Raw genomic sequence first — 25,311 nt, 5'->3', positions numbered from 1 at the left:
CTGTGCCTCCCCTGTTTCCAAGTTAAACAACAATCCACACATCTATCGAACAATCAACAATGCAGACACAGTTACAAAATAAACTGGAAACAAACAGCATTATTTGAACAAAGATATTTTTTTTTTTGTTATAATACATGTTTCTTTACATTTCCTGACATGTTGCATAATGTTTATTTATGTCTTTACAAACACTGGGCACCATGACATGTTAAGAAGCCTGAATATGCTTTCCCAGTTGGCTGCAAGCAAATTATATTGCCTGTATTGAAAGTGAGGCTGTTTGTTTACTGTTAGCAAACAGATGTAAAGATGAAGGGAAAACAAACTCACTTCTCACAAATATGCATGTGCACACACACACATACACACAGAGGACAAATGTCTTCAGTTTCTGTCAACCAATTTCATTCTTAAGCTATCGGCTGACCCATGGTTCTAATATAGAATGTTAGCCAAAAATGTTCATGTAGTGAGACTGAACCCAGAACCATTTGATTCTCTAGTGAACTTTTTAACCACTACACCTGTATATAACCCTAAGGTAATTTAGGCTCATCTCTCTATATTTGAGTTCAATCTCTACTAAGGTTAACTTCACTTTTCAATCCTCTAGGGTCAGTTCATCACCATCATCATCATCATCATCATTATTATTATTATTATTATTATTATGGCAGCAAGCTGGCAGAATTGTTAGCATGCTGATGGAAATGCTTAGCAGGGTCAATAAAATAAGTACCAGTTAAGTACTGGGGTTTATGTAATTGACTATCCCCTTCCCCCAAATTTCAGGCCTTGTGCCTATAGTAGAAAGAATTATTATTATTATTATTATTATTATTATTATTATTATTATTATTATTAAGGCGGCAAGCTGGGCAAAATGCTTAGCAGTATTTCATCTGTCTTTACATTCTGAGTTCAAATTCTGTCGAGGTTGACTTTGCCTTTCATCCTTTCGGGGTCGATAAATTATATTTTTCTTGCATTTTATGAAATACATATGCACTTAATTAAAGAAAAGAAATAAGTTATTTTAGCAAAATACACTGGGGATGGAAAATCAGCCCCATAAATTTGATTTATTTGAAATAACAAGTTGAGCTATTAAATAAACAGTGTGACAGACATTTACAAGTGGCTCACTTTCATGCATTGAATCTTTTCATGCAAACAATCCGTTGGCTTTTACAGTTTTATTTCATTTGTTGGTTATGCAGGTCTAAAAATGTTTGATCACTTCTGTGTTTTTATTGGAGGAATTATTGGAAAATGTTAATAGATTTTAAAAAGCTAAAAGATCCTCCCCACCAGAAGGAATTGTAAACATGCAGGATGTGGGAGATATTATGATGGGTGATATTTATTGAGTTCCAGTGAAAGGAAAGAAACCGTCCAATAACAATGTATTTCAGGCAACCAGTGAGTCAGGCTTACAAATATGACCATCCTCTACTGAATAATAGAACATGTATTTATGATACATTAGAAATGTGTAACTTTTAAGTTAGTAAATTGAAAGCAAAGTAGTCAAGTAAATTTTGCTACATAAATGGTTTGCATCACAAATAAAAAAACAAAAAAACCCTGATAACTGTGCAATAAATATTGTTTTCCTTGTTATTAACACAAGGAAAATTAATTTGTTGGAATGGGAAAACTTTCCAAAGGAGCTGAATAAACAAATATGATTTTTTTGGTTTTGTTTTTGCTTTCTTTTGTCTCGAACTTAAATGAAAAATTATTAACAAAAGCTATCTGTTATAAATACTTATTGTCGATTCAGTAATTATATAACATTTCAATATCTCTCCATTTATCTTGATTATGCACACACAAACACACATATATATATGCATACATGGATATATATCTACATGTATATACATATGCATATATGTATATATATATGTATATATATATATATACATATATATATTATACATATGTATATATACATATATATATTATACATACATACATATATATATACATATATCATACATATGTATATATACATATATATATTATACATACATACATATATATATACATATATCATACATATGTATATATACATATATATATTATACATACATACATATATATATACATATATTATACATACATATATATACATATATATGTACACATATATATAAATACATGCATACACACATGTATGTGTGTATGTATGTATGTATGTATAAGGAAACTATAAAACAGAAGTGAGGGAAAAAAGAATCAACTCTAAAACTACAAACAACTCATTAAAATTTAATCTAGCTTTTGGCAATTACTGCCTCCTGAGTGTCATTCATACAAAGAATATTCCGTTGTCAAATATTTTATTAATTTTCATTGATAAATGTTAGGCTACATCCACAATAAAAATCTTATATGATTTGTGCTCTACTTATAGAATTGTTTTAGTTTACAAAACATTTTTCATTGTTATTGTGGCAGGTTAATGCAAATCTCTTAACCAAATTTCATTTCAAAGTTGGAATGTTTTAACGAATGTCTTTAGACAAAATATAACTTGTCAGTCACAACTTCCTTCCATTGTAATTCTATGTGTAATTGAGAAATCATTAAGAATATTTACAACTTCATGATATAGAGGTATATAATTTGGTGAAATATAGTTAAGTTAATTTTAAATCATACTAGCACAATGTCAATTCTTAGCAGCAGGAAGATTACATTTTGAACCAGAGTAAGAAATGGAGACCATACATACATTTTCAACCTCATTAGTTTTTATGAAGGGGAAAATATTACTTAATTCAACAATATTTATTTTTGTAAATATTTTCCAAACAAAATTTGTTGGAACCATTGGTTGTTTTTAGTTGGATATTCTTAATAGTGTCCTACATTGAACCAGAAACTGGAAGCTGTGCCTAGTTTTTGAGAGCACTATTCGAGAGCACTATACGAACAACCATGCTACATGGCAGTGAAACATGGGCTGTAACTGCTGAGGACATACGTAAGCTCGCAAGGAATGAAGCCAGTATGCTCCGTTGGATGTGTAATGTCAATGTGAATACCCGTCAGAGTGTAAGTATCTTGAGAGAAAAGCTGAACATTAGAAGCATCAGTTGTGGCGTGCAAGAGAGACGATTGCGCTGGTATGGACATGTGGTGAGAATGGAGGAGGATAGCTGCGTGAAAAAGTGCCACACCCTAACAGTTGAGGGAACCCGTGGAAGAGGTAGGCCCAGGAAGACCTGGGCTGAGGTGGTGAGGCAAGACCTTCGTACATTGGGCCTCACCGAGGCGATGACTACGGACCGAGACCTTTGGAAATGGGCTGTGCGTGAGAAGACCCGGCAAGCCAAGTAAGATCGTTGCCAGTGCCCCTGGACTGGTTCTTGTGCGGGTGGCACATGAGATGCACCATTTTGAGCATGGCCGTTGCCAGTACCGCCTGACTGGCTCCTGTAGGATTTTCGAGCGAGATCGTTGCCAGTGCCCCTGGACTGGCTTGTGCGGGTGGCACATAAAAGACACCATTTCGAGCGTGGCCGTTTTCGTGCGGGTGACACGTAAAAGCACCCACTACACTCTCTGAGTGGTTGGCGTTAGGAAGGGCATCCAGCTGTAGAAACTCTGCCAAATCAGACTGGAGCCTGGTGTTGCCATCCGGTTTCACCAGTCCTCAGTCAAATCGTCCAACCCATGCTAGCATGGAAAGCGGACGTTAAACGATGATGATGATGATGATGATGATCCTTGTAAAAGCTAAAGGGCGACAGGATTTTGTTCTTCACAAAGTTTGAATCTCTTAACAAAGTTCCTGATTTCTTTGGCTGAATAATAGGAAGCTGTATGAATAAATGTCTGCCTTTCTTCTATTTTCAAGTAAAAATATTTTTCAATGCTGAGGCCCTGCACTACAATAAGACTCATCACCAGCAGCTAATTTAAGAATAGGGTTAGTTATACACCCAACCTTAAGCATCCTGAACAGTGTAAAGTGGTTGCTGTTCTGAAGTGCATCCAGCTGTAGAAGCCATGCCAAAGCTGACATTAGAACAAAAAGAAGTCCTGGGACTAAGATCAAGAAAATTGCATCATTTACTCTTTTCTAGTGATATTGCAAAAACCCAAAAGAAAACTAACCCTCACACAAACTACAATATTAATACGGAAGCAAAGCAATTAGCATTGGTTATTAAATTAGATGACAAAATTGAAAGCTTAGTTTCAAGCAGCCATCACCACCAAGATTAATTTAAAAGACCATAAATCAAATAAATGCAGACTTACCAGTCTAAAAGTGGATTAGGAAGAGTTAATAGAGTCATTTGTGACAATCAATGATAAAATTATTTTTACAGAGAGAAGCAAAATGGCTATCAATTTGACAAGATTTAATATTTTTTGAAGTCTTGACCTAAGGATTATTGTGAGAACTAAAACTAGTATTGTCAGCTTTTTAGATGTTATTCTAAAGCTAGCATTTAACATTTACAGTCCTAGAAAACAATGAGATATATGATACATTCACCTAATATTCTGAAAAACTTACCCAGAAGCATTAAAGGATTTCTAAAATATTATGTAATGAAAAGATTTTAAACCACGCTGCTATATTTTACAATGAGGCTCTGAGCAGAAGTGGCTTTAATGATAGAATAGAGTATATTTCTTCACAAGGATTTCCTAATACTAGAAATACCAGGAAAAATGATATGGTATATTCCCACTTTCAGTTTGAACATCAAATTTAATCTGGCCTGATCCTTTTGAAACTGAGTTAGTCAACACTTCCCTAGTAGTCTTAAGTAACACAAAATTTTAACAGATATAACATCAAAGTAAGTTACAGCAGCATGAATATTTTCACTTCTTCTTTAGAAGAAATTACTCCTCTTCTTACAAATGATTCCTCACTTCAGTGTAACTGTCTTAACATGAGAACATGCCTTATATACAGTAAAGGCCAACGGAAAGGTGTTGCTTTCACCAATAACGACAATGACACAGAATGCTATATAAGCCTTACTAAAAACTCATTCAAATCCAGAGACATTCAGCTTATGCACATGCTTAGAAATGAAACTTCCAAAATATGTCTGAAGTTTAAGAACAAAGGCTTTCCCAACTATGAAATTAAATGGTCTGCTGTCAAATCATATAGCCATGGCTATAGCTTGGACAGGAGCCAACAATAGTCACATAGTGGAAATGGTTCTGAGACAAATTTCTTAACTATACTGCCATGCATGCACCTAAATTTGTATGTGAAAATTGATATGTATATATATATATATATATATATATATATATATATATATATATATATACGGGTATAAGTTAGAGGTGTTTAAAGCCTCTAAGGGATAGATATATCCAAAGGCACTTCTGGTGATTACCTCAGTAGGTATAGTCCTTGGTAAAAGGTATACGGCAGCAGGTAAACCATAGTTTAATTTATATAACCGTAGTTAATTTATATATAGTCTATATATCCATATATATGTGTGTGTGTGTAGGCATGCATATTTGTGTGTGTGTGCATGTGTTGAGATGGACAGAGGGGGGAAGAGAAAGGGGGGAGAGAGTGAGAGAGAAATATGTGTGTATGTGCATGCATTTTTATGAACTGCAGTTTACTTTCTCAAAAACTAGTCTATGTTTAGCATGTAGAACATTTGAAAAAGATGCATGCTCCATGTGACCTGTTCAAACTTTGATTTCTAACTGACCATTCTAGAAAGAATTATAATTTATTGTATATAAGAAACAAGATCCCAGATTTGCAATCAGTTTGATAAGTGCCATGCATGAACTCTTGGCCCTGGAGTCACTTTCGTAACTTTCCATTGATTGAAGATTATAAAAATGTATATATACTCATGCATTATTAAGTTCTATTTTGCTTGTACTAAATATATACATTCACCTCTGTCTGTTTCTATGTATATAATCAACATCATCATCATCATCATTTAACATCTGCTTTTCATGCTGGCATGGGTTGAATGGTTTGACAGGAGCTGGCTAGGCAGAAGATTGCACCAAGCTTCACTGTCTGTTTTGGCATAGTTTTTTTTATGGCTAGATGCCCTTCCTAACACCAACCGCCCTACAGAGTATATATATATATATCCACCTTTCTACCTTTCAGTTTACACATATCTATCTATTGATAAGTCTTTCCATCTTTGATAATACTTTGAAACATTAAAACCTCTAATAATGAAGTCTCATTATTTATTATCAGCCACTCTATTCCCTTCTGTGAAGGTTAATGGCATTTAGCTGTACAGACGTTTTATTCATACATAAACACAAATGAAGAAACTTCCTGTTGGAATGGCTATTGGGAAGTGGCTTCAGATTTACCAGAGTGCCAAGGATTCTCCCCCATTCCAGTAATGAAGAAAACAGATATTATCATAGGGTGTGAAAGGAAGACAGTAGTAAATCGAATTGAGTCAATGGCTCCTCATGGAGATGACATGGATGCCACTCAGGCTTGAAAGACTGACTATTATAAAAACCTCCTCAAGGAATGTGAAGATGTAGAGAGGAAAGCAGAGCATTTTCCAATCAGAGAGTTGGTTGTGGAGAATTCACTGGTCCCCGGGGTAGGGTGATTGCTGTTGTTGCTTGGCCTAACTCGTTGTAAAGCAAATACCACCATAAATGATATCCAGACAACAGTGGAGAAGGCAAGCCACTGGGTTTGATTAAAAAGAGATGATGAACAAATAGCTAGAAGAATACAGAGTGAGACTTAGTAACCAGTTCATCTTGCAAGTGGGGCTTCATTCCAGTGAGGGGGCCGGTGCACAATGATGCCATTGAGAGAAAGGCACTGAAATAGAACACATCTCCTCACAAGCTTGTTGGCATCCAGAGCCTTCAGCTGGTAGCACTCACATCTGGAAGTTGTTTGCAAAAAATCATACAAGAAGTACGAGAAATAGAAATTCATTGTTATTTTACACAAAATACCTAATCAGAGAATTGGAACATGTGAATTTTGATAAATGACAGCAGCATTAGTCAATAAAAAACATACCAGTCATATATAAGGGGTTCTTGTGTTGACACTACAGCAATAGTCTGTGGTTAGTAAAACAAACACAAACTGATGTAAGAAATTTCACAAAGAAAACCATTAAAGACAACATAGGTTTCATCTGGCTTCATTGATATATAAACATTCTGATGCAGGAAGATACAGTCAAGCAGTCTCAGAACTACCATTCTTTGCTCCTCATTTATAAACTTAGAATAAATGGTCTTATATTGATGATTGCAATTTACTGGAAGTATTAATTATTATGTTTATGAAAAATAATTATTATATTTATCACTACTTAATAAGAACCATATGAAAATTATTCATTAAAATTCGTACCAAATTAACATTAAATGATATTTAATTTTCAGCTCACTGTGAGAAATGTTAACGACACTGCAATAATGTTCAACAAATGGCTTAATTTTGACATTTTATATATTTTATTTACTGCAAACTAAAAAACAAAAGAAGAAAAGTTTTAAACTCAAAATGCTAACAAGAAAATCCTTCTAAAACAATATTTAATTATTTCAGTAAGTTAACTATTTAACCTTTTAGTGTTTAATCTGGCCTGAATATTCAACTTGTTTTGTGCTAAACTTGACCATTTCCAACCTCACACACCTACTCTACAATGTCTTTCTGAAAATACGCAAATGCATCAATGAAATCTTGCCGCTACAAAATAATGTGTGATTAATTCAGAACAATGTAAATAAATAAGCAATACATCTGACAAAGAAATCTGATTGCTAAAGGGTTAAACAAAAGAAAAGGAATAAAAAAACAAAACAATAATTTTGTCTAACCCATGAAAGCATGGAAAGGTAGACATTAAAACAATAATGATGGTGATAATAATTTGTTAGAAATAATAATAATAATAATTCTTCCTACTAAAGGCACAAGGCCTAAAATTTTGGACGAGGGGACTAGTCAATTACATCACCCCCAGTGTTTCACTGGTACTCAATTTATTGACCTTGAAAGGAATGAAAAGAAAAGTCGGCATCAGTGGAATTTGAACTCAGAACAGTAGAAACAGGTGAAATACCACTAAGCATTTCGCCCAGCATGCTAACGATTCTACCAGCTTGCCACCTTAATAATAATAATAATAATTGACACTATAAAAGATGAAAGCAAATCATTGTTTTGGATTATATGTAGTCTGTTAAAGCTTTCTTAACTCCAGCTGAACAAATTCTCAAAGTTCTTGTATAATGATGGGCCTTATGATATTAAATGGAGAGATCATACTTTAGAAATATCACTCCAAGAATCAGACATTTCTTGGAATATTTTCAAACAAAGTCGAAGTGATTTATTCCAGTTATCTCTGACGATCCAGGTATTCAGTGGTGGAAAATATAAAAGACTGTCAACCAATTATTTCAAATGGATTGTGGCTGGACATCACAGAATTTAACATCAAATATTGTTAACAAAAGCCACCATCTCACTTGTTGTGCTCATTAGAAGAAAAAAACAAAACAAAACAAAATAAAAATCAAAATAAATGAGACCAATAAAACAGGGTGAAGAAGCAGAAAGAGATAACTGCTCTTTTGGATTGTTCCTATTTTAATTCTAATGAAAAACTTCCAGTATTTTCTGTTATTAAAAACTTGAAAAAGGTACCTTATTTGGTAATTCATCAAGAATAATCTTCTTTTATAATAAAAGATTTCAGATTCTACTCTTAGTGATGATGATGATGATGATGATAAATAATAAATGATAATAATAATAATAATAATAGTAATAATAATAATGATAATAATAAATGATAATAATAATAAAAATAAATGATAATAATAACAATAATAATAATATGACAATGGCACTCTTTTAATTTTGACTAAATAATGATAATGATTATCTTTTCTACTCTAGGCCCAAAATCTTTGGGGAGAGGGACAGTAGATTAAACTGACACCAGTATGCAAGTGGTACAACATTTGAGCGTGGTCATTGCCAGTGCCGCCAGACTGGCTCCCATGCAGGTAGCACATAAAAAACACCTTTTGAGCATGGTCATTGCCAGAACCGCTCTTGGAGTGGTTGGTGTTAGGTAGGGCATCCAGTTGTAGAAACTTTGCCAGATCAGATTGGAGCCTGGTGCAGCCTCTGGCTTACCAGTCCTCAGTCAAACCATCCAACTCATGCCAGCATGGAAAGCAGACATTAAACGATGATGATGATGATCAAAAATTCATTGCAAACATTTCTTAATTTATTAAAAAAACTTTTTTTTTTTTTACAGGCAACAATGTGTAGGGAGAATCCCATTAGATTCTAATGGAAGTAACAACTTATAAATAATAAAGCTAAATCAAACAAGTCTTAGGAAGAATTACAACTGTGATCTAATGGCGTTGTGTCATAAATAAAATTCTTCGTTATAGCAGACAAGTTCTGGTTTTTCTTTTTGTTTCTTTACACAAAATTTTTTTACAGTGATTCACCTTGACACTGCTGCAGTTGCTACCTCGACAATGATGGTCACTACCACCACTGTCATCAGCACCATCACAAAACCCACTACCACTGCCACGACTGCGACCAACACCACTACCACTATGACCAAGGCTTAAAAACAAAACTCGATCATTGCCTATTTATTAACAGGTGTGAAGCTCAAAAAGTTTGATGTGTCTACTTGATCCTAATTCATTCTTTGTTCACCAGAAGTGCAGCTTCTATCTTCCAGGTTATCACAAATTCAGATTCAACATGTGTCATCCTTTCATATTATATACTGTATTTTCCAGTATATAAGGCACACTGTTTTCCTGAAAATCCCCCCTCCCCACCAAAAGTCTTTTTGTGCCCTATATACCGAAGGCCAAGATTTGGGTAGACACGGTTGGTGTTATTAATGACGGTGAAGGTCAGTGCTGTAATTTGGTAGTGTGAGAGTAAGTATTGTAACTTAGCCTACCACAATAGCTTAAGGGAGTCAGTCTAAACTCTCATGGTTCCTATACATGAAAATGTGTGAGATTTTTCAGCTTGAGGATCTGGCATTAGCTGCAGTTTCATTCTTGCAGATTAGGCCTGCTGAAATTGGGGTGTGTCTTATATGCTCAAAAATATGGCTTCTCTTAAATACACCAGCTGCAGCATTGCTCTTTTCAGATGCTCACTCATGCAATGACAGTTCATTGATACAACTACTGCTATTACTACTGCTGCTGCTACTACTACTACTACTAGTAGTGATTACAACATTTAAATCTGTCAGAGTCCAACAGCCAGTGTTATATAAACAGCACTAAATAATATGCAATAAAACATTAGATCTAAAGTTTTATTACGTGATATTTAAGGTTGATTCAACAGTCAACTTAAGAAAAGTGGCACCAATGACATAAAAAAGTAAATAAATCAAAGGGTTAAAAATACTGATGTGGATAAAGGTTTTGGGAAGATAGAATGTTTTCAAAAGTGCTTTGGAAATATCTCAAAAGAGAGACAAGAACTACAAAAAAGCAGAATTGGTAGCTTGTATAGATCTCAGTATTACAATTCTTATCATTTGAAGGATCAGCAATAATTTGAGATTTGCAGGATGGTTATCAAGAATTCGTGTTTGTAACATAAGGAATTTTTGTTATTAAATCGCTAAATCTTACACATTGTTGAATTTAGACTTTATCCTTCATTTCTATGGGCAGCATACAAGAAACCATTTCTCAATAAACAGCAATGTGCTGAGCAAAATTTCTGAATTAGATAACGAGTCTGATTAGGAAATAGCCACAAATAAATGTAAAGAAGTTGCTGGAAATGTTATGTGGTTCTTTAAAATGGAATGAATTTCCTAGGATTAAATCTTCACAAAAGTTTTAAAGAATATCTCTCTGTATGTTTAGCAGAAGAACAAATACATTAGCTTCTGTTTTGTTAAGAAGGTTGGTCACAACAAAGTCGGTCTACAATAGCAAAAATATTGATTTCAAATTTTGGCACAAGGCCAGCAATTTTGAAGGAGGGTGATAAGTTGATCACATTGACCCCAGTGTTCAACTGATATTTATTTTATTGACCCCAAAAGTATGAAAGGCAAAGTCAACCTGAGCGGAATTTGAACTCAGAATGCAAGGACGGATGAAATGCTGCTAAGCAGTTTGCCTGGCATGCTACAGCTTGCCGCCTTACAACAGTAACAATATTCATTTCTACTCTGGGCACAAGGCCTGAAATTTTTGGGGAGGGGGCCAGTCGATTAGATCGACCCCAGTACACAACTAGTACTTAATTTATTGACCCTGAAAGGATGAAAGGCAAAGTTGACCTCGGTGGAATTTGAACTCAGAGCATAAAGACAGACAAAGTACCACTAAGCATTTCACCCAGCATGCTAATGTTTCTGCCAGCTCGCTGCCTTACAACAGCAACAATATTAAAATCCTGCTGATACAAGTTATCCATCTGTCTCTAAAATGGTTGGTTCCAGCATAAATTTTATATCATGTGAAAGGCTACATTTGGTCGTTCATAAACATATAGTCTTCTTTTATGATTCCATTTCATTTCAATTGTGTAAAGCCATGCAAAGAAGATTGGAGTATTTTTTGCAATAACTGAATATAAAATACAAACCTAGGAAGAGAAAATGGTGCAGCAATAACTGAATCCTTTTAAAAAATTAACTTTTGCTAAATCATTAATGAAACGAAATCCTTCTGATGATAAATAGCACACAAAAACTTGTTATTTTATGAAATATTGTTTAATTGGTAGTTGAGACAAAATAGGAAAAAAGAAGGATCTTCAAGAAAAAAAGCATTTGAAGGAAATGATGCAAAACAGAACAATAGAAATGACAAAAAGCTGCAAATGAAATGCACGCATGTGTCTGTGTGTGTACATGCATGTGTGTGCGTATGTGCATGTGTGTGTGCGTGTATGTAAAGGAACAATACATTGGCAAAAGAAGCAGAAATAAGTAGCAAGTTATCTCATGAAACCAAAGTAGACATGATTCTTTTAAACCTTGGCTTGTATTGTCGAGTCATTTAATAAGAGTTCTTTATATCCTCAAATCCAGCCTAAATTCCTAAACAGTTCATGCTTTTGAGACTCCACTTCCCAAACCTGAATGATATTTCTCTTTGAAAACTGTGTATCGTTAAAATGTTTTCTCTAGTTCCTACAGTTCACTTATAACAAAATCACACATTCCATCAACATTAATCCCCATTTTCAGTAATCAATTTAAAAGCTTCCATGGGTTGCGTACTCAGGCACCTTGATAGCTTCATATATATAGAGTTCTATTGAAGTAGGCTAAATCTGAAGGGAATACATTTTCAAGGTAGGTTTAAATAATCAAATAATGTATTTGTGAAGAGTGTGAAGTGCTTACTGGAAAATTGTTGGTCTAAGGATCAGCAAAATCTAAATTCTTTTATTTTACATCATCTCTGATGCGATATTAAATTATTTCCTCAACATAGTTTCCTACTCCACAGAAATGTCAGAACTTCACAATTGAACAAAATATTTGCTGTTTACACAATCATTTCTGCTACCCATTAGTGTGAAGTAAAAGTTATCACTATATCTGCTAAAAGTGAAACTATTCTTCCACTCACCACATTAACCATTTTCTATTTCAATTAATAATTTTTATTTTGATTAATTAGGACTCTGATGCATCAGCCCATTTGATCTTCTTGTTTCAGTTGTCACCATTTCGTTTGGTTGAGTAAAATGCCATTCAACAATGCTTATTGATGTCTTCTTTGTACAAGTATATTTGATAATTATGTCACCCCCACCCACCACCATAGTGAGTTAATGTTTGATTCAATGTTGATCCTCTTAATGGTATCTTTATAAAACCAAATGAATTTCGTCACCAAGCTGAAATTTCAGAAAACAATCAATGTTAGCTAAGTATCCTTGAAAAATCCACTAATGTCCGTCTTAGACTGGTACCAGATGCATCTTACTCTTGAAAAAATCTCCAGGTGGAAACCTCTGATTCAAGGTCACTGAAACTATTGTAGTGGTTAAGTGTGTATCAGTATGTGATAGACATGTGGATGCCTTTGAAGTAAACAAATAAATGACTATGATTCATAATTAAAATAATTTATTTACTGTACTTGCATTTGCCTTTGGTATACAATATTTTTCACTACATGTAATTGTTGACAACTGCTACGAGTTGCTAGTAATAGAAACAAGGGCACATCTGTGGAGGTGATTTGACAGAACTGAATATGTTTTTTGTGTGTGTGTGTGTGTGTGTGTGTGTGGTTCATCTGAGAAAGTAGTCTGCCAAAGACTTTCTTGTCTGTCTCTCTGCTGACCACAGTATTTATAACAGCCGTGGCAGTTAGAAAGACAGACATATTGCAGCGGAGATTGTGCCTAAATAGGTCAGCTCCTGTCCATTTGAACTTCGCCTGACATAGCTGAGGTCGTAGGTCAAAGGGAGATAATTTATCATTTTTTGACAGGACAAAGGAAACCTTTTTGCGTGCCTGTTGATTGTGGTGGTTTGGACAACCAAAAATCCTTAGATTCAGTTTCGAATCTAAGCTTGGAGAAGGAAGTGTTAATTTTTTACACTATCTTTGAACAGCATCATTTCAAAACCTATCAACTCATTTGTTGATTCAAACTACTTAAATAAAATAACAAATATATGTGAATTATAATTAATAAGAAAACAATATCTCAAATACAAAAACTGAACTCAAGTGAAAAACAAAAAGATCAACTCAGAACACAAAGAATAATACATGAGAAATAACCAAATATTAGATAAGGTTTGAAAACAATGAAAATAACAGAAAAGAGCCAACATAACATGAAAAAGCGAAACCAGAACAATGAAGCCAAAACAAGTGCAGAGAGAGCGAATAAGGTAATACCAAAACAAGAAACGGTAAGAAAGACCTCTCTGGAAAATATAATTTGAATATCCAGACATAAAATATATACTTCTGACTCCATGTATAATAACCTGAATAATATTGACAAGTAATACTATAGAAAATATAACAGAAATGATACAGAGAACAAGGGAAGTGACCCTAACAAAGCAGTCAGTCGCAATACTGGCCAGAACAAGAGGCTGACTAAATATGCCACTAAAAGACAAAAATGGTAAAGTGTTGTTGATAATTCAAGCTAGCCTAAAAAGTGAACTCAGTATGAAAAACAGGATGGATACCATCAATATATCCTGGTTATACTTGCTGTGATCTAGAGCTTTGATATCATAAAGTGATCCATCAATGAGGTAAGCAAAATTGAGGTAGAAATATGGAAGTTTTTAGCAATGCACTGTATGCATCGCCCAAAGGCAAGTGTAGACAGACTATACATCAAATGAAAGAATTGATGACATGGGTGGATGCAGCTGTAACTGTCCCTAAAGACAGCAATCATAGGGGTATACACCTGTCTGAAGAACATCAATAACTGGATGCTTAAACTTGTCTGCAAATGTGAAAGTACCAAAACTTGTTCTCAATATCAGAAAAAGCAATGGAAGATATGAAGGAATTAAAGATCAATGATGAAACTAGAGGAACAGAAGACCTCACTGTGATAGAAAAACAAATAATGGCAAAATCCAAATCAAATGTAATCTCAGAGCTGTGAAACCAACGAAAAAGTAAAAGATTGCCTGGCAAATTCCATATGAGGGTCAGTGATCTTGATCTCAATACAGATATGACCCATCAATGGTTGGCTGCATCTGGCCTTGAGCCAGAAACAGAACACTTCATTAGAGCAGCTCAGGATCAGTGCCTGCCCCCCACCAGTGGTTTTGATTCTGCCTGTCACTTTTTGTGGTGCAACCAGAGAAACTTAGCTTCATATGAATATATAGGTGCAGGAGTGGCTGTGTGGTAAATAGCTTGCTTACCAACCACATGGTTCCGTGTTCAGTCCCAAGGTGTTACAGTTCTATATTTCAGAGATAGAAGAATTATGTACATTATTTACATTTGACAGATATTTGTCCTCATCTTGTTTGTTGTTAACACAACATTTCAGCTGATATACCCTTCAGCCTTCCTCAGGTGCCTTGGGGAAATTTCGAACATGGGTTCACATTCCTAAGGTATTTTTCGATATTATTATTATTATTATTATTATCATCATTATTCAGGTCACTGCCTGGAATCAAACTTGGAATCTTGGGTGTAGTGGTTAAGAGCATGGGCTATTAACCCCAAGATTCCGAGTTCGATTCCAGGTAGTGACCTAAATAATAATAATAATAATAATAATAAAAATGATAATAACATCAGAAAATACCTTAGGAATGAGAACCCATGTTCAGAATTTTCTCAAGACACCTGATGAAGGCTGGAGGGTATATCAGCCAAAATGTGTTAAAAACAAACAAGATGAGGACAAATATCCATCAAATGTAAATAATGTTAAAAAGGTGTTGTTCTTACATGATAATGCAAGATTTCATATTCCCCAAGTCATTTAAGAAAAGGTTATGACACTAAATATAGATGTTCTGCCTCATCCTCCTTACCCTCCTAAGCTTGTTCAGTGAGGTTTAGAGGGAAAACAGTTTATTAGTTGTGAAGAGGTTAGATACGATATGAATGTGTCCTTTGCTTTGAAACCTGAAAAATTTTACACCCAAGGGATCAACAATTTGATGAATAGATGATATTATGTTATCAATAATGATGGGAAATATCATCTTGATTAACCATTTAGCTTTTAAACTGGACATGTCCAGCCCAAATTTTCTACCTGCTTTATGTTTCAAACTGGTCAGATCTGGCCTCTCACACCTATCCTAGAAAGTCAATGTAAAAATAAACAATCACATTAATGCATAAAAAGCACATTTTGAGCACTGGGCCTCATGGAAACAAGGTGGCCAATGCCAGTGGCACATGCTGATCACCTTTTGAGTGTTGGGTCTGATGGAGGCAATGACGAATGACCGAGACATTTGGCATTATGTGGTGCTTCAGAAGAGGACCCATCAAACCAAGTGAAATTGCAGTACTGGTGTCACGCAAACAGCACCCTTGCCGGTGGCACGTACAAGCACCCATTACACTCTTAGAATGGTTGGCATTAGGAAGAGCATCCAGCTGTAGGAAATCATGTCAAATCAGACTGGACTCTGGTGCAGCCTTCTAAATTGCCAGCCCTGGTCAAACCATCCAACCAATGCCAGCATGGACAATGTACGTTAAATGATGAAGATGATGATGATGATGATGATGATGAATGTGAATAAAGAAACATAACATTTAACAGAGTAATCTGAATGCTAAATGGTTAAGTAGATTATAACCAAAGGAGTGTTTGTTTCTTTTCCATCTTAAAATGTAACAAGACATTCTTTCCAGCCTTCCATTGATTTTAGCCATACTATGAACAAATTTGTTATAGTGACCACTGTCCATTATTCTATTGTTGACCACAACCATATGATTTCCTTTGATAGCGTTCTCTTGTAGATATTGACCTGTTGCAGAAGTCATAAAGAGGGACATACAAATATGTCAGCAATCCAGAGATGTTCATATTAACCAAACGCTATTTTCTTTGACTTATATCTGGCTCCAAGTTGAATGTGAACTTGCCAAAATAAATGTGTGCCAAGAGATAGACTTGTAATTCCATTCAATAGTAGATGTCTGTGTATGTTAACAAATGAAAATATTGAAATATGTATATTATATTTTTGATTCTTTCTTCCCCACCCCCAAGACATTTAGACATAATAGAAACGAGTATATGCATGTGTAAGTAATTACATTTTGAAGCTATTATCCAATTCCTAAACACACACACACACGCACGCACACGCACACACACACACACACATATATATATATATATATATATATATATATATATGATTGGTTTCTTTCAGTTTCTGTTTACCAATTCTACTCAAGGCTTTGGTCAGCCCGAAGCTATAGTAGAAGACACTTGCCCAAGGTACCACGCAGTGGGACTGAACCTGGAACCGTATGGTTGGTAAGCAAGCTACTTACCACACAGCCACTCCTGCACCTGTGTGTATATATATATATATATATATATATACATATATATGTATAAATATATCTATATATCCAGAAAAAATCTAATAGCTACACAAATCTTGGAAAATTTGTTGATTGAAGATGAATTCTTTATAAAGCAAATGAGGAATTATTCAGTTAAAACAAATCTGTTAATATTTGATAAGTTTACAGGCCATTTATCACAAAGGTTTTGTGTCAGCTATGTTTCGATTCATTCAGTTTCCAATAGTTTTCATATGAAATTATGGCTAAAATATGAAGCTTTAAGAGCAGAAAGAAATGTTTTTAGATGAAACTCAGCTTTATAATACGTGTCTATAAAATTATTATGAATGCAATGAAAGAAACTGATGTGAAAATGGAAATAAACCTTAAGAGAAGTGAAGAATACAGAAGTGTCTAATTATATGATTGTAATTTGGTGCTTAATTAATAAGTTATGAAGAAAAGTGAAAGTAGAATGGTTCTAATGAGATACTAATGGTATTAAGCAAAGAATTTTGTACCAGAACTTGGAGAGAAATTCAAATATGAAGAAAAAGAAACTTAAAATTTCTTTGTTTTAATTATGGAGGTTTAAACTTGAATAAAATGACCTCAAATAGATCTTCAAGTGTCTTTTATCTCACATTAATTCATATTTTCTGAAACAAATTTCAAGTTATGTTCTGTGGTGTGAAGATAAATCTCGGATCTTCTGGAACTCCTTTCCTTCATTTAATATCACTAATTACAAAACTACCTCCTTCCCCATCACTAATCGTCTATTTAGTGAAATTTCTAATCAAAAAAGGAACATAAATTAAGCTATTCTATGTTCATCTGATAAATAAATAAATCAACACCTTACATAAATAACACAATAGCGATTCCTTTAAGAAGACATAATTGTTTGTAATTTAGGGACAAGACCCCAAATCTGTGGGGATTAGACAATCGGGTGGACCCTCGTATTTCACAGGTATTTTACTTTATCGACCTCAAAAAGATGAAAGGCAAAAACTATCCTAAGCAGAATTTGAACTGAGAATGTAAAGAGCTGGAAGAAATGCTTCAAGGCATTTGTGACCTGATGCTTTACTGATTCTGTCAAATGAACGAGATGATGACATTGGTGACGATGACAATTAGCAATGAGTGTAACATCGTCAACATATGACACAATGATCATTAGTAACGAGCAGAGATACCCAGTGTTGCTCGGGATTAAAACAACATAGTTTTTATTCTTTTACTTGTTTCAGTCATTTGATTGTGACCATGCTGGAGCACTGCCTTTAGTCGAACAGAATGAAAGAAAGAAAGATGGAGCGAGGGAGAAAGAAAGAAAGATGGAGCGAGGGAGAAAGAAAGAAGGATGGAGCGAGGGAGAAAGAAAGAAAGATGGAGCGAGGGAGAAAGAAAGAAAGATGGAGCGAGGGAGAAAGAAAGAAAGATGGAGCGAGGGAGAAAGAAAGAAAGATGGAGCGAGGGAGAAAGAAAGAAAGATGGAGCGAGGGAGAAAGAAAGAAAGATGGAGCGAGGGAGAAAGAAAGAAGGATGGAAGATGCTATACTACAAAATATATTAAACAATTTTATAAGTCAATACTGTGCTCTACTGTGTTAGCAGTGCTCTTACATTACATGTTAAGGTCATCTCTATAGGTTTTCTATAGAAACTACACACAGCACTGATTCTGTTACAACGTTTTGTATCTGAGACGCCAGATGTAAACAAACAATGAGATTGAAGATAATCTCATTTTTTCATCCTCGGTCTCATTGTCTGTTTACATCTGGCATCTCAGATACAAAACACCATAACATTATCAGTTTTGGTTGTAGCTTCTATGGAAAATCTGTAGAGCTGACCTTAATAATACGTGAAATAATTACTAGTTGTTTCTTTTTTTTTGCTTTTTTGTTTTATAAATCTTTCAATATTGATGAGTTTCTGCTTCATGAAGGAAATAACACTATATAGTTGATGAACAATGCTAGTGCTGTGTCAGCAATAATAATAATAATAATAATAATAATAATAATGATAATAACAAGAAGAAGAAGAAGCTTGCTGCTACTGCACCTGTTATCATAACACTGCATGCAATCATTAATATTAACATACTCCTTCGCTTTTTCCTATTGTATCCAGAGTATAAATAAACTATACTTTGGCTAATTAACAAGGTAAAAGTTTAGCAGCTGAATCACCAGCATTGCATCAACTGAGTGAAATAATATAACCATTATTCTTGGTTGCCTATCTACATGATTAGAATATTCCAAATGGAAGTTGTTATAATCAGAAACATCAATCTGTAGGTTGCAAAAGAGAAAAATTAATGAAATGAATAAGCCACAAGTCTCTATAACAAGTCTCTAACACACACAGGGGATAAGAGAGAAATATCATATATAAAGTCTGGTTGATGCATTGTTCTGGATGGAGATGTATCTGATAGATGCTGGTGAAGAATATGATGAAGGTAGCTTATTACATTTGATATGCCAGTTTTGAAAAGATTTTGAGTTAAACAAAACACACACACACACACACACACACATTTTTATTTTCAATATTTAAGAAAGTGAAAAAATAATAGTGAGGAATGTGAAGAAGTTCTTGCTTGTTATTACCAGGAGATTCGGCAAATTCCTCACATTTCCAATATTGTTCATGGCATCTCGATTAGTATTCTTTTGGCCACTTACCAATCAATGCTCATTTATTTTAACAAACTGATTCATATCAGGTTTCCCCCAAAGACTCCTACACTACTGCCATTTCTTCATCTGGCTTTGTATTTAAGTTACAGAACCGAGTGCCATAAAATGACAGGAGTAGAATTCTTTGTAACTGATTGACTGACCAATTTCTTGTCATTTTCCTAGGATGACCTACCATAGCTAACCACTATGGTCATCCATCTTGACCACTACAGACAGCAGAGGGTATTGGAGTAATTCCTAAGAGTTTTAAAAATTCAATCCAAATACTCACGTCTTGATTACAAAATAATGTCACTTTATTCCTGCCCTTCACCAACAGATGCAGTTTTAGTGAGAGCTGGGTTGTGTATCTGTTGATCATATCAATTTTCTGTAACTTCATAACTCTATATACATTAAACCTACTATAACTACTTGTTAACCTTTGTTCTGCCTCTGTTTGAACCCACAAAGTCAATGTTCACAAATCTGAGAGGATCCTAACATAATGTAAGAATATTGTCTATTAGGTCATCGAGCTGTCTCTGAATATTATAAAGGCCGCAAATCCAAAATCTGTCATGTTCTCACATTCAAATGTTTTGACTGTATCTCTTGAAGTGTTGCATTTTTGGGATACTCTGGAGAAGCAGACTTTAAGAAATCCAGGAAGCTATTTTATTGTAGCACCATTCTGTTTGATCAATATTTTCCCTAATTCGTTGCTGTCTTTCAGTCTAAAACCTGTCGACAGCAAAACGAACCTGTTGAATTTCTTCACTTTCTTCAGATTCTTATGCTTTCTTTCAGTTGGCCCCTGAGGAAGAGTTTCCAGATAAGGAATAGCAGATAACAGAAGTGACCGAAAATTCCCAAATCCCTGAATAGATAAAACACGAAATGTGTATTCTTCATACACTTTGAGAAACACCACATTAGTTGCACATTATGAATACATGCTCTGTCCTAACAGTATTTTCTGTATATTTTTTTCTTAGGAAGTGAATCAATAAAGCTAGTTCCCTTCATTGTTATTTCTATCTAACATTTAAATCTTGAAACAATGTTCATTTACATTGATACAAGACGTACTAAACCTTCCAACATTTGGTTATCAAATGCAATTATATCAAACACAATTCCAAAGTCTGCAGATTTTAGCATACATTACAAATTATTTCATTGTTAACTTCCATCTTCTATTCTTTTTTTCCTCTTTCCCTCTTTGTTTTATTCTATATTCTACAAACTCATTCACTCTTTCTTTCTTCCCTTTCCTCTTCTTTGACCCTGTTCTACACTCCATGGCTATGCCTTTCCATAATTTTATTTCTCACTTTCTTCTTTATGTAGTCTTTCTCTTTCAGTCACAAACGTTCATATTAATTAATTCATACATTCATCTGTTACCATGTTTTCCTTCGACCATCATGATAGGCAGCAATATGTGAGCAAGATGTGATCAGGTTGCTATCTGAGGACTGTACAGCAATTCTGAATCCCTTTGCTAGGGTGTACATGAGGGTGGGACTTGTAGCAAACAGAAATACATCACAGTCCAATGACAGGCAACCTTTTGCAGTACTTATTTTGTATCTCCAGCATCATTTTATTTTCTTAACAAATCCTATGTTATTCAGAAAATGCAAGAATTAGACAACTAAGACCACACACACACTCACAGAAAATTGCCAAAGAAAGGCTAGATTATTTAAAATAAAAACAGTTGTAAGAGACAAAGAACAAAATGCTGCAAATGACAGCAAGCCATTAGCTTCTGATGTATTCCTGTTCATTACAAAAGAACACAAAATCAGAATTGGTGTAAGATCATAGAGTAATAGAGTGTTCGTGTGACCTCCATTCCAGCATAGAGTGACAAATGAACTAATTAATTAATGCAAGAGTAATTAAAAAGACAAAAAGCTAATACAAAGAAAGTGAGAATAAAAAAATTATATTTTACTAATTCTGATCCCCTCTCTTTGGTTAGGTTTGCAGAGAGTAGATTTCACAGACAGTTGTTCTTTGACTCTTACAAGATTTGTTAATTTTTGGAACAACTTATTGATCTAAAATAAGGAGCTGAATTAACAGAGTTGTTAGGGTTAGGGTTAGTCACTTTTACCTTTTGGGCATTTGGCTGGGACAATAAAATGAAGCGACAGTCCAAGACTGAGGAATTGTTAGAAATATCAGTGTATCAAATGAGATACCTTGTGGTATTTGATCCAGTTCTTTAGTAGTAGATATAATCCATTACCCAGGTTAACACCACCTCCAGTACCATCACTATCACCTGATCTCTGGATGCTTTTAGTAGAGTTAGCAAGTATTTAGGACAGGTCCCTGAAGCAATTTCCTTCTTTACCTTCACTAATGTTGGGTGAGGGTCCGAAACAAATTTATGAGAATGGGCACTGCCCTAGTGATTTCAAAATCTCCCTTGGATGAGGATGAATCAGAGTATTCATATATATATATATATATATATATATATATATATATATATATATAGTGTAGGAGAGAGAATAGTGATGTTGTAGGAGAGAAATGTGTTCGCATGGATGATGGTACGCTTGCATTAAATGAGGATGCAAAGAAAGAGGTCTGGAGATGCCACTACGATAGATTGCTTAATAAAGAGAATGAATGGGAGAAAGAGAGCCTGCCTTATGTCGACCCAATAGAGGGACCAGCTATCCGAGTTGATAGTACCAGGGTAGATAAAGCAATTAAGAGTATGAAGACCGGGAAAGCCCCCGGCCCATCAGGAATCACTGCAGAGATGCTCAAAATATCTGGCAGTGTTGGCTATAGCCTAGTCACCCGTATTACGAACCAGGTGATACACGAAGGAGTCATACCCTATGACTGGTGTAGCAGCATCATAGTCAACTGCTACAAAGGTAAAGGGGACGCTTTAGATACAAATAATTACAGAGGCATCAAGCTGTTAGATCAGGTTATGAAAGTTACAGAGAGGGTCATAGCCCAACTAATTAGGGAGCGAATCAATTTAGATGAGATGCAGTTTGGGTTCGTGCCAGGTAAAAGCACTACTGATGCCTTATTTCTAGTGAGACAGTTGCAAGAGAAATACCTAGCCAAGGATAAACCTCTGTACCTGGCTTTCGTTGACATGGAGAAAGCCTTTGACAGGGTCCCCCGATCCCTTATCTGGTGGTCAATGAGGAAACTTGGGATAGAAGAATGGCTAGTGAGAGCTGTGCGAGCCATGTACAGAGATGCGGCCAGTAAGGTGAGGGTTGGAAATGAGTACAGCAATGAATTCCGGGTAGAGGTAGGGGTCCACCAAGGTTCCGTCCTCAGCCCCCTATTATTTACCATAGTCCTCCAGGCAATCACAGAGGAGTTCAAGACAGGTTGCCCCTGGGAGCTCCTCTATGCTGATGACCTTGCCCTAATTGCGGAGTCACTATCAGAACTAGAGGAGAAGTTTCAGGTGTGGAAGCAAGGTCTAGAATTGAAGGGCCTTAGAGTCAACCTAGCTAAAACCAAAATCCTAATAAGTAGGAAGGTAGATAAAACACAAACCCCTTCAGGTAGATGGCCCTGCTCAGTATGTAGAAAAGGAGTAGGTAGTAACTCTATAAGATGTACCCGGTGCAAGCTATGGACACATAAGAGGTGCAGCAACATCAAAGGCAGGTTAACTAGCAAGTTAGTTTTTGTTTGTGGCAGATGTTCAGGTGCAATAAAGACTGCAAACAAACAGGAAACAACTTCTATCTCATTCCAGGGTGAAAAACTAGAGGTAGTCGATAGCTTCCGCTATCTGGGCGACCAAGTTAGTAGTGGGGGTGGGTGCTCTGAAAGTGTAGCTGCTAGAATAAGAATAGCCTGGGCAAAGTTTAGAGAGCTCTTACCCCTGCTGGCGACAAAGGGACTCTCACTCAGAGTAAAAGGCAGACTGTATGACGCATGCGTACGAACAACCATGCTACATGGCAGTGAAACATGGGCTGTAACTGCTGAGGACATACGTAAGCTCGCAAGGAATGAAGCCAGTATGCTCCGTTGGATGTGTAATGTCAATGTGAATACCCGTCAGAGTGTAAGTATCTTGAGAGAAAAGCTGAACATTAGAAGCATCAGTTGTGGCGTGCAAGAGAGACGATTGCGCTGGTATGGACATGTGGTGAGAATGGAGGAGGATAGCTGCGTGAAAAAGTGCCACACCCTAACAGTTGAGGGAACCCGTGGAAGAGGTAGGCCCAGGAAGACCTGGGCTGAGGTGGTGAGGCAAGACCTTCGTACATTGGGCCTCACCGAGGCGATGACTACGGACCGAGACCTTTGGAAATGGGCTGTGCGTGAGAAGACCCGGCAAGCCAAGTAAGATCGTTGCCAGTGCCCCTGGACTGGTTCTTGTGCGGGTGGCACATGAGATGCACCATTTTGAGCGTGGCCGTTGCCAGTACCGCCTGACTGGCTCCTGTAGGATTTTCGAGCGAGATCGTTGCCAGTGCCCCTGGACTGGCTTGTGCGGGTGGCACATAAAAGACACCATTTCGAGCGTGGCCGTTTTCGTGCGGGTGACACGTAAAAGCACCCACTACACTCTCTGAGTGGTTGGCGTTAGGAAGGGCATCCAGCTGTAGAAACTCTGCCAAATCAGACTGGAGCCTGGTGTTGCCATCCGGTTTCACCAGTCCTCAGTCAAATCGTCCAACCCATGCTAGCATGGAAAGCGGACGTTAAACGATGATGATGATGATATATATATGGTCTTAGGTAGCTAAATGTTGAAGTTTCTGCATAAAAAGTGAATACAGAAAAACGAGACACATATACATGTGCCCAGACAACTTGTTATGTATGTATGTATGTATGTATCTGTATGTATACACACACACACGTCCCTATAGAAATTTTGTATATATTAATAACTGACATATTTAGCAAGCTGTTTGTTCACCTGAAATAACTGTTTTTTGAATGGAAATACTTTCAGGTCTTCAGTGAATTTACGAAAAGTATCAGTTTAAATTTAAAAAAATTGCTTATGTTTTTCTTAAGTATGGATACATTACCTGTTTTATATTAGTAAATACTTTCTGATTAAAACATCCAATTGTAAAGTAAATGGTTAAATTGGAAAACTATCCAGTTTATGATACCCTGGAAGACTAGATGGTAATATATGATTGTACATGATGCCTCAATATCTGTGTTAAGAAGGAAAATATGTCGCAAATAAATAGCTGTAAAAGAGTTGCTCATCTAAGAAGATGGAAGCATTGATCTAGTATGTCAAAACTAGTTAGAATTATTGATTTCAAATAGAAAATTCTCATGTGTGGAGGAAGAGAAAAGAAAAGCATCAATGAGAAAGAAAGCAACTTTCTATTGGATAACACAAAGGTATTAAAAATATACATCATCTGGAAGAAATAGATGAAGGAAGAGCCTTGCAAATTATTACTAAAAAGTGAAACAAATAAGATAAGCCTAACAAAGATGATAAAATAAAAAGAAGACAGCATTCAGAAAC

The 25,311-nt window shown here is 35.5% G+C and overlaps 1 protein-coding gene and 1 long non-coding RNA gene across 7 annotated transcripts in view; one reads left to right on the top strand and one right to left on the bottom strand.

The window, feature by feature from the left end:
• LOC149132942 (uncharacterized) overlaps positions 1-9,466 on the top strand; it is a 57,425-nt gene extending 47,959 nt beyond the window's left edge. The window contains exon 2 of the long non-coding RNA XR_016243788.1: positions 9,318-9,466. This is a non-coding gene — a long non-coding RNA (uncharacterized LOC149132942). The remainder of the gene's footprint in view (positions 1-9,317) is intronic.
• Positions 1-25,311, bottom strand: part of LOC106876447 (cell adhesion molecule 2) — an 877,233-nt gene that overhangs the window by 33,983 nt on the left and 817,939 nt on the right. The gene's annotated exons all lie outside the window — the stretch shown is intronic.

This window comes from Octopus bimaculoides, chromosome 12 (assembly GCF_046866305.1).
Source record: "Octopus bimaculoides isolate indiv1 chromosome 12, ASM4686630v1, whole genome shotgun sequence".
Taxonomy (NCBI): domain Eukaryota; kingdom Metazoa; phylum Mollusca; class Cephalopoda; order Octopoda; family Octopodidae; genus Octopus; species Octopus bimaculoides.
Note: the sequence above shows the minus strand (reverse complement) of the source record. Positions and strands in the feature narration are given on the sequence as shown.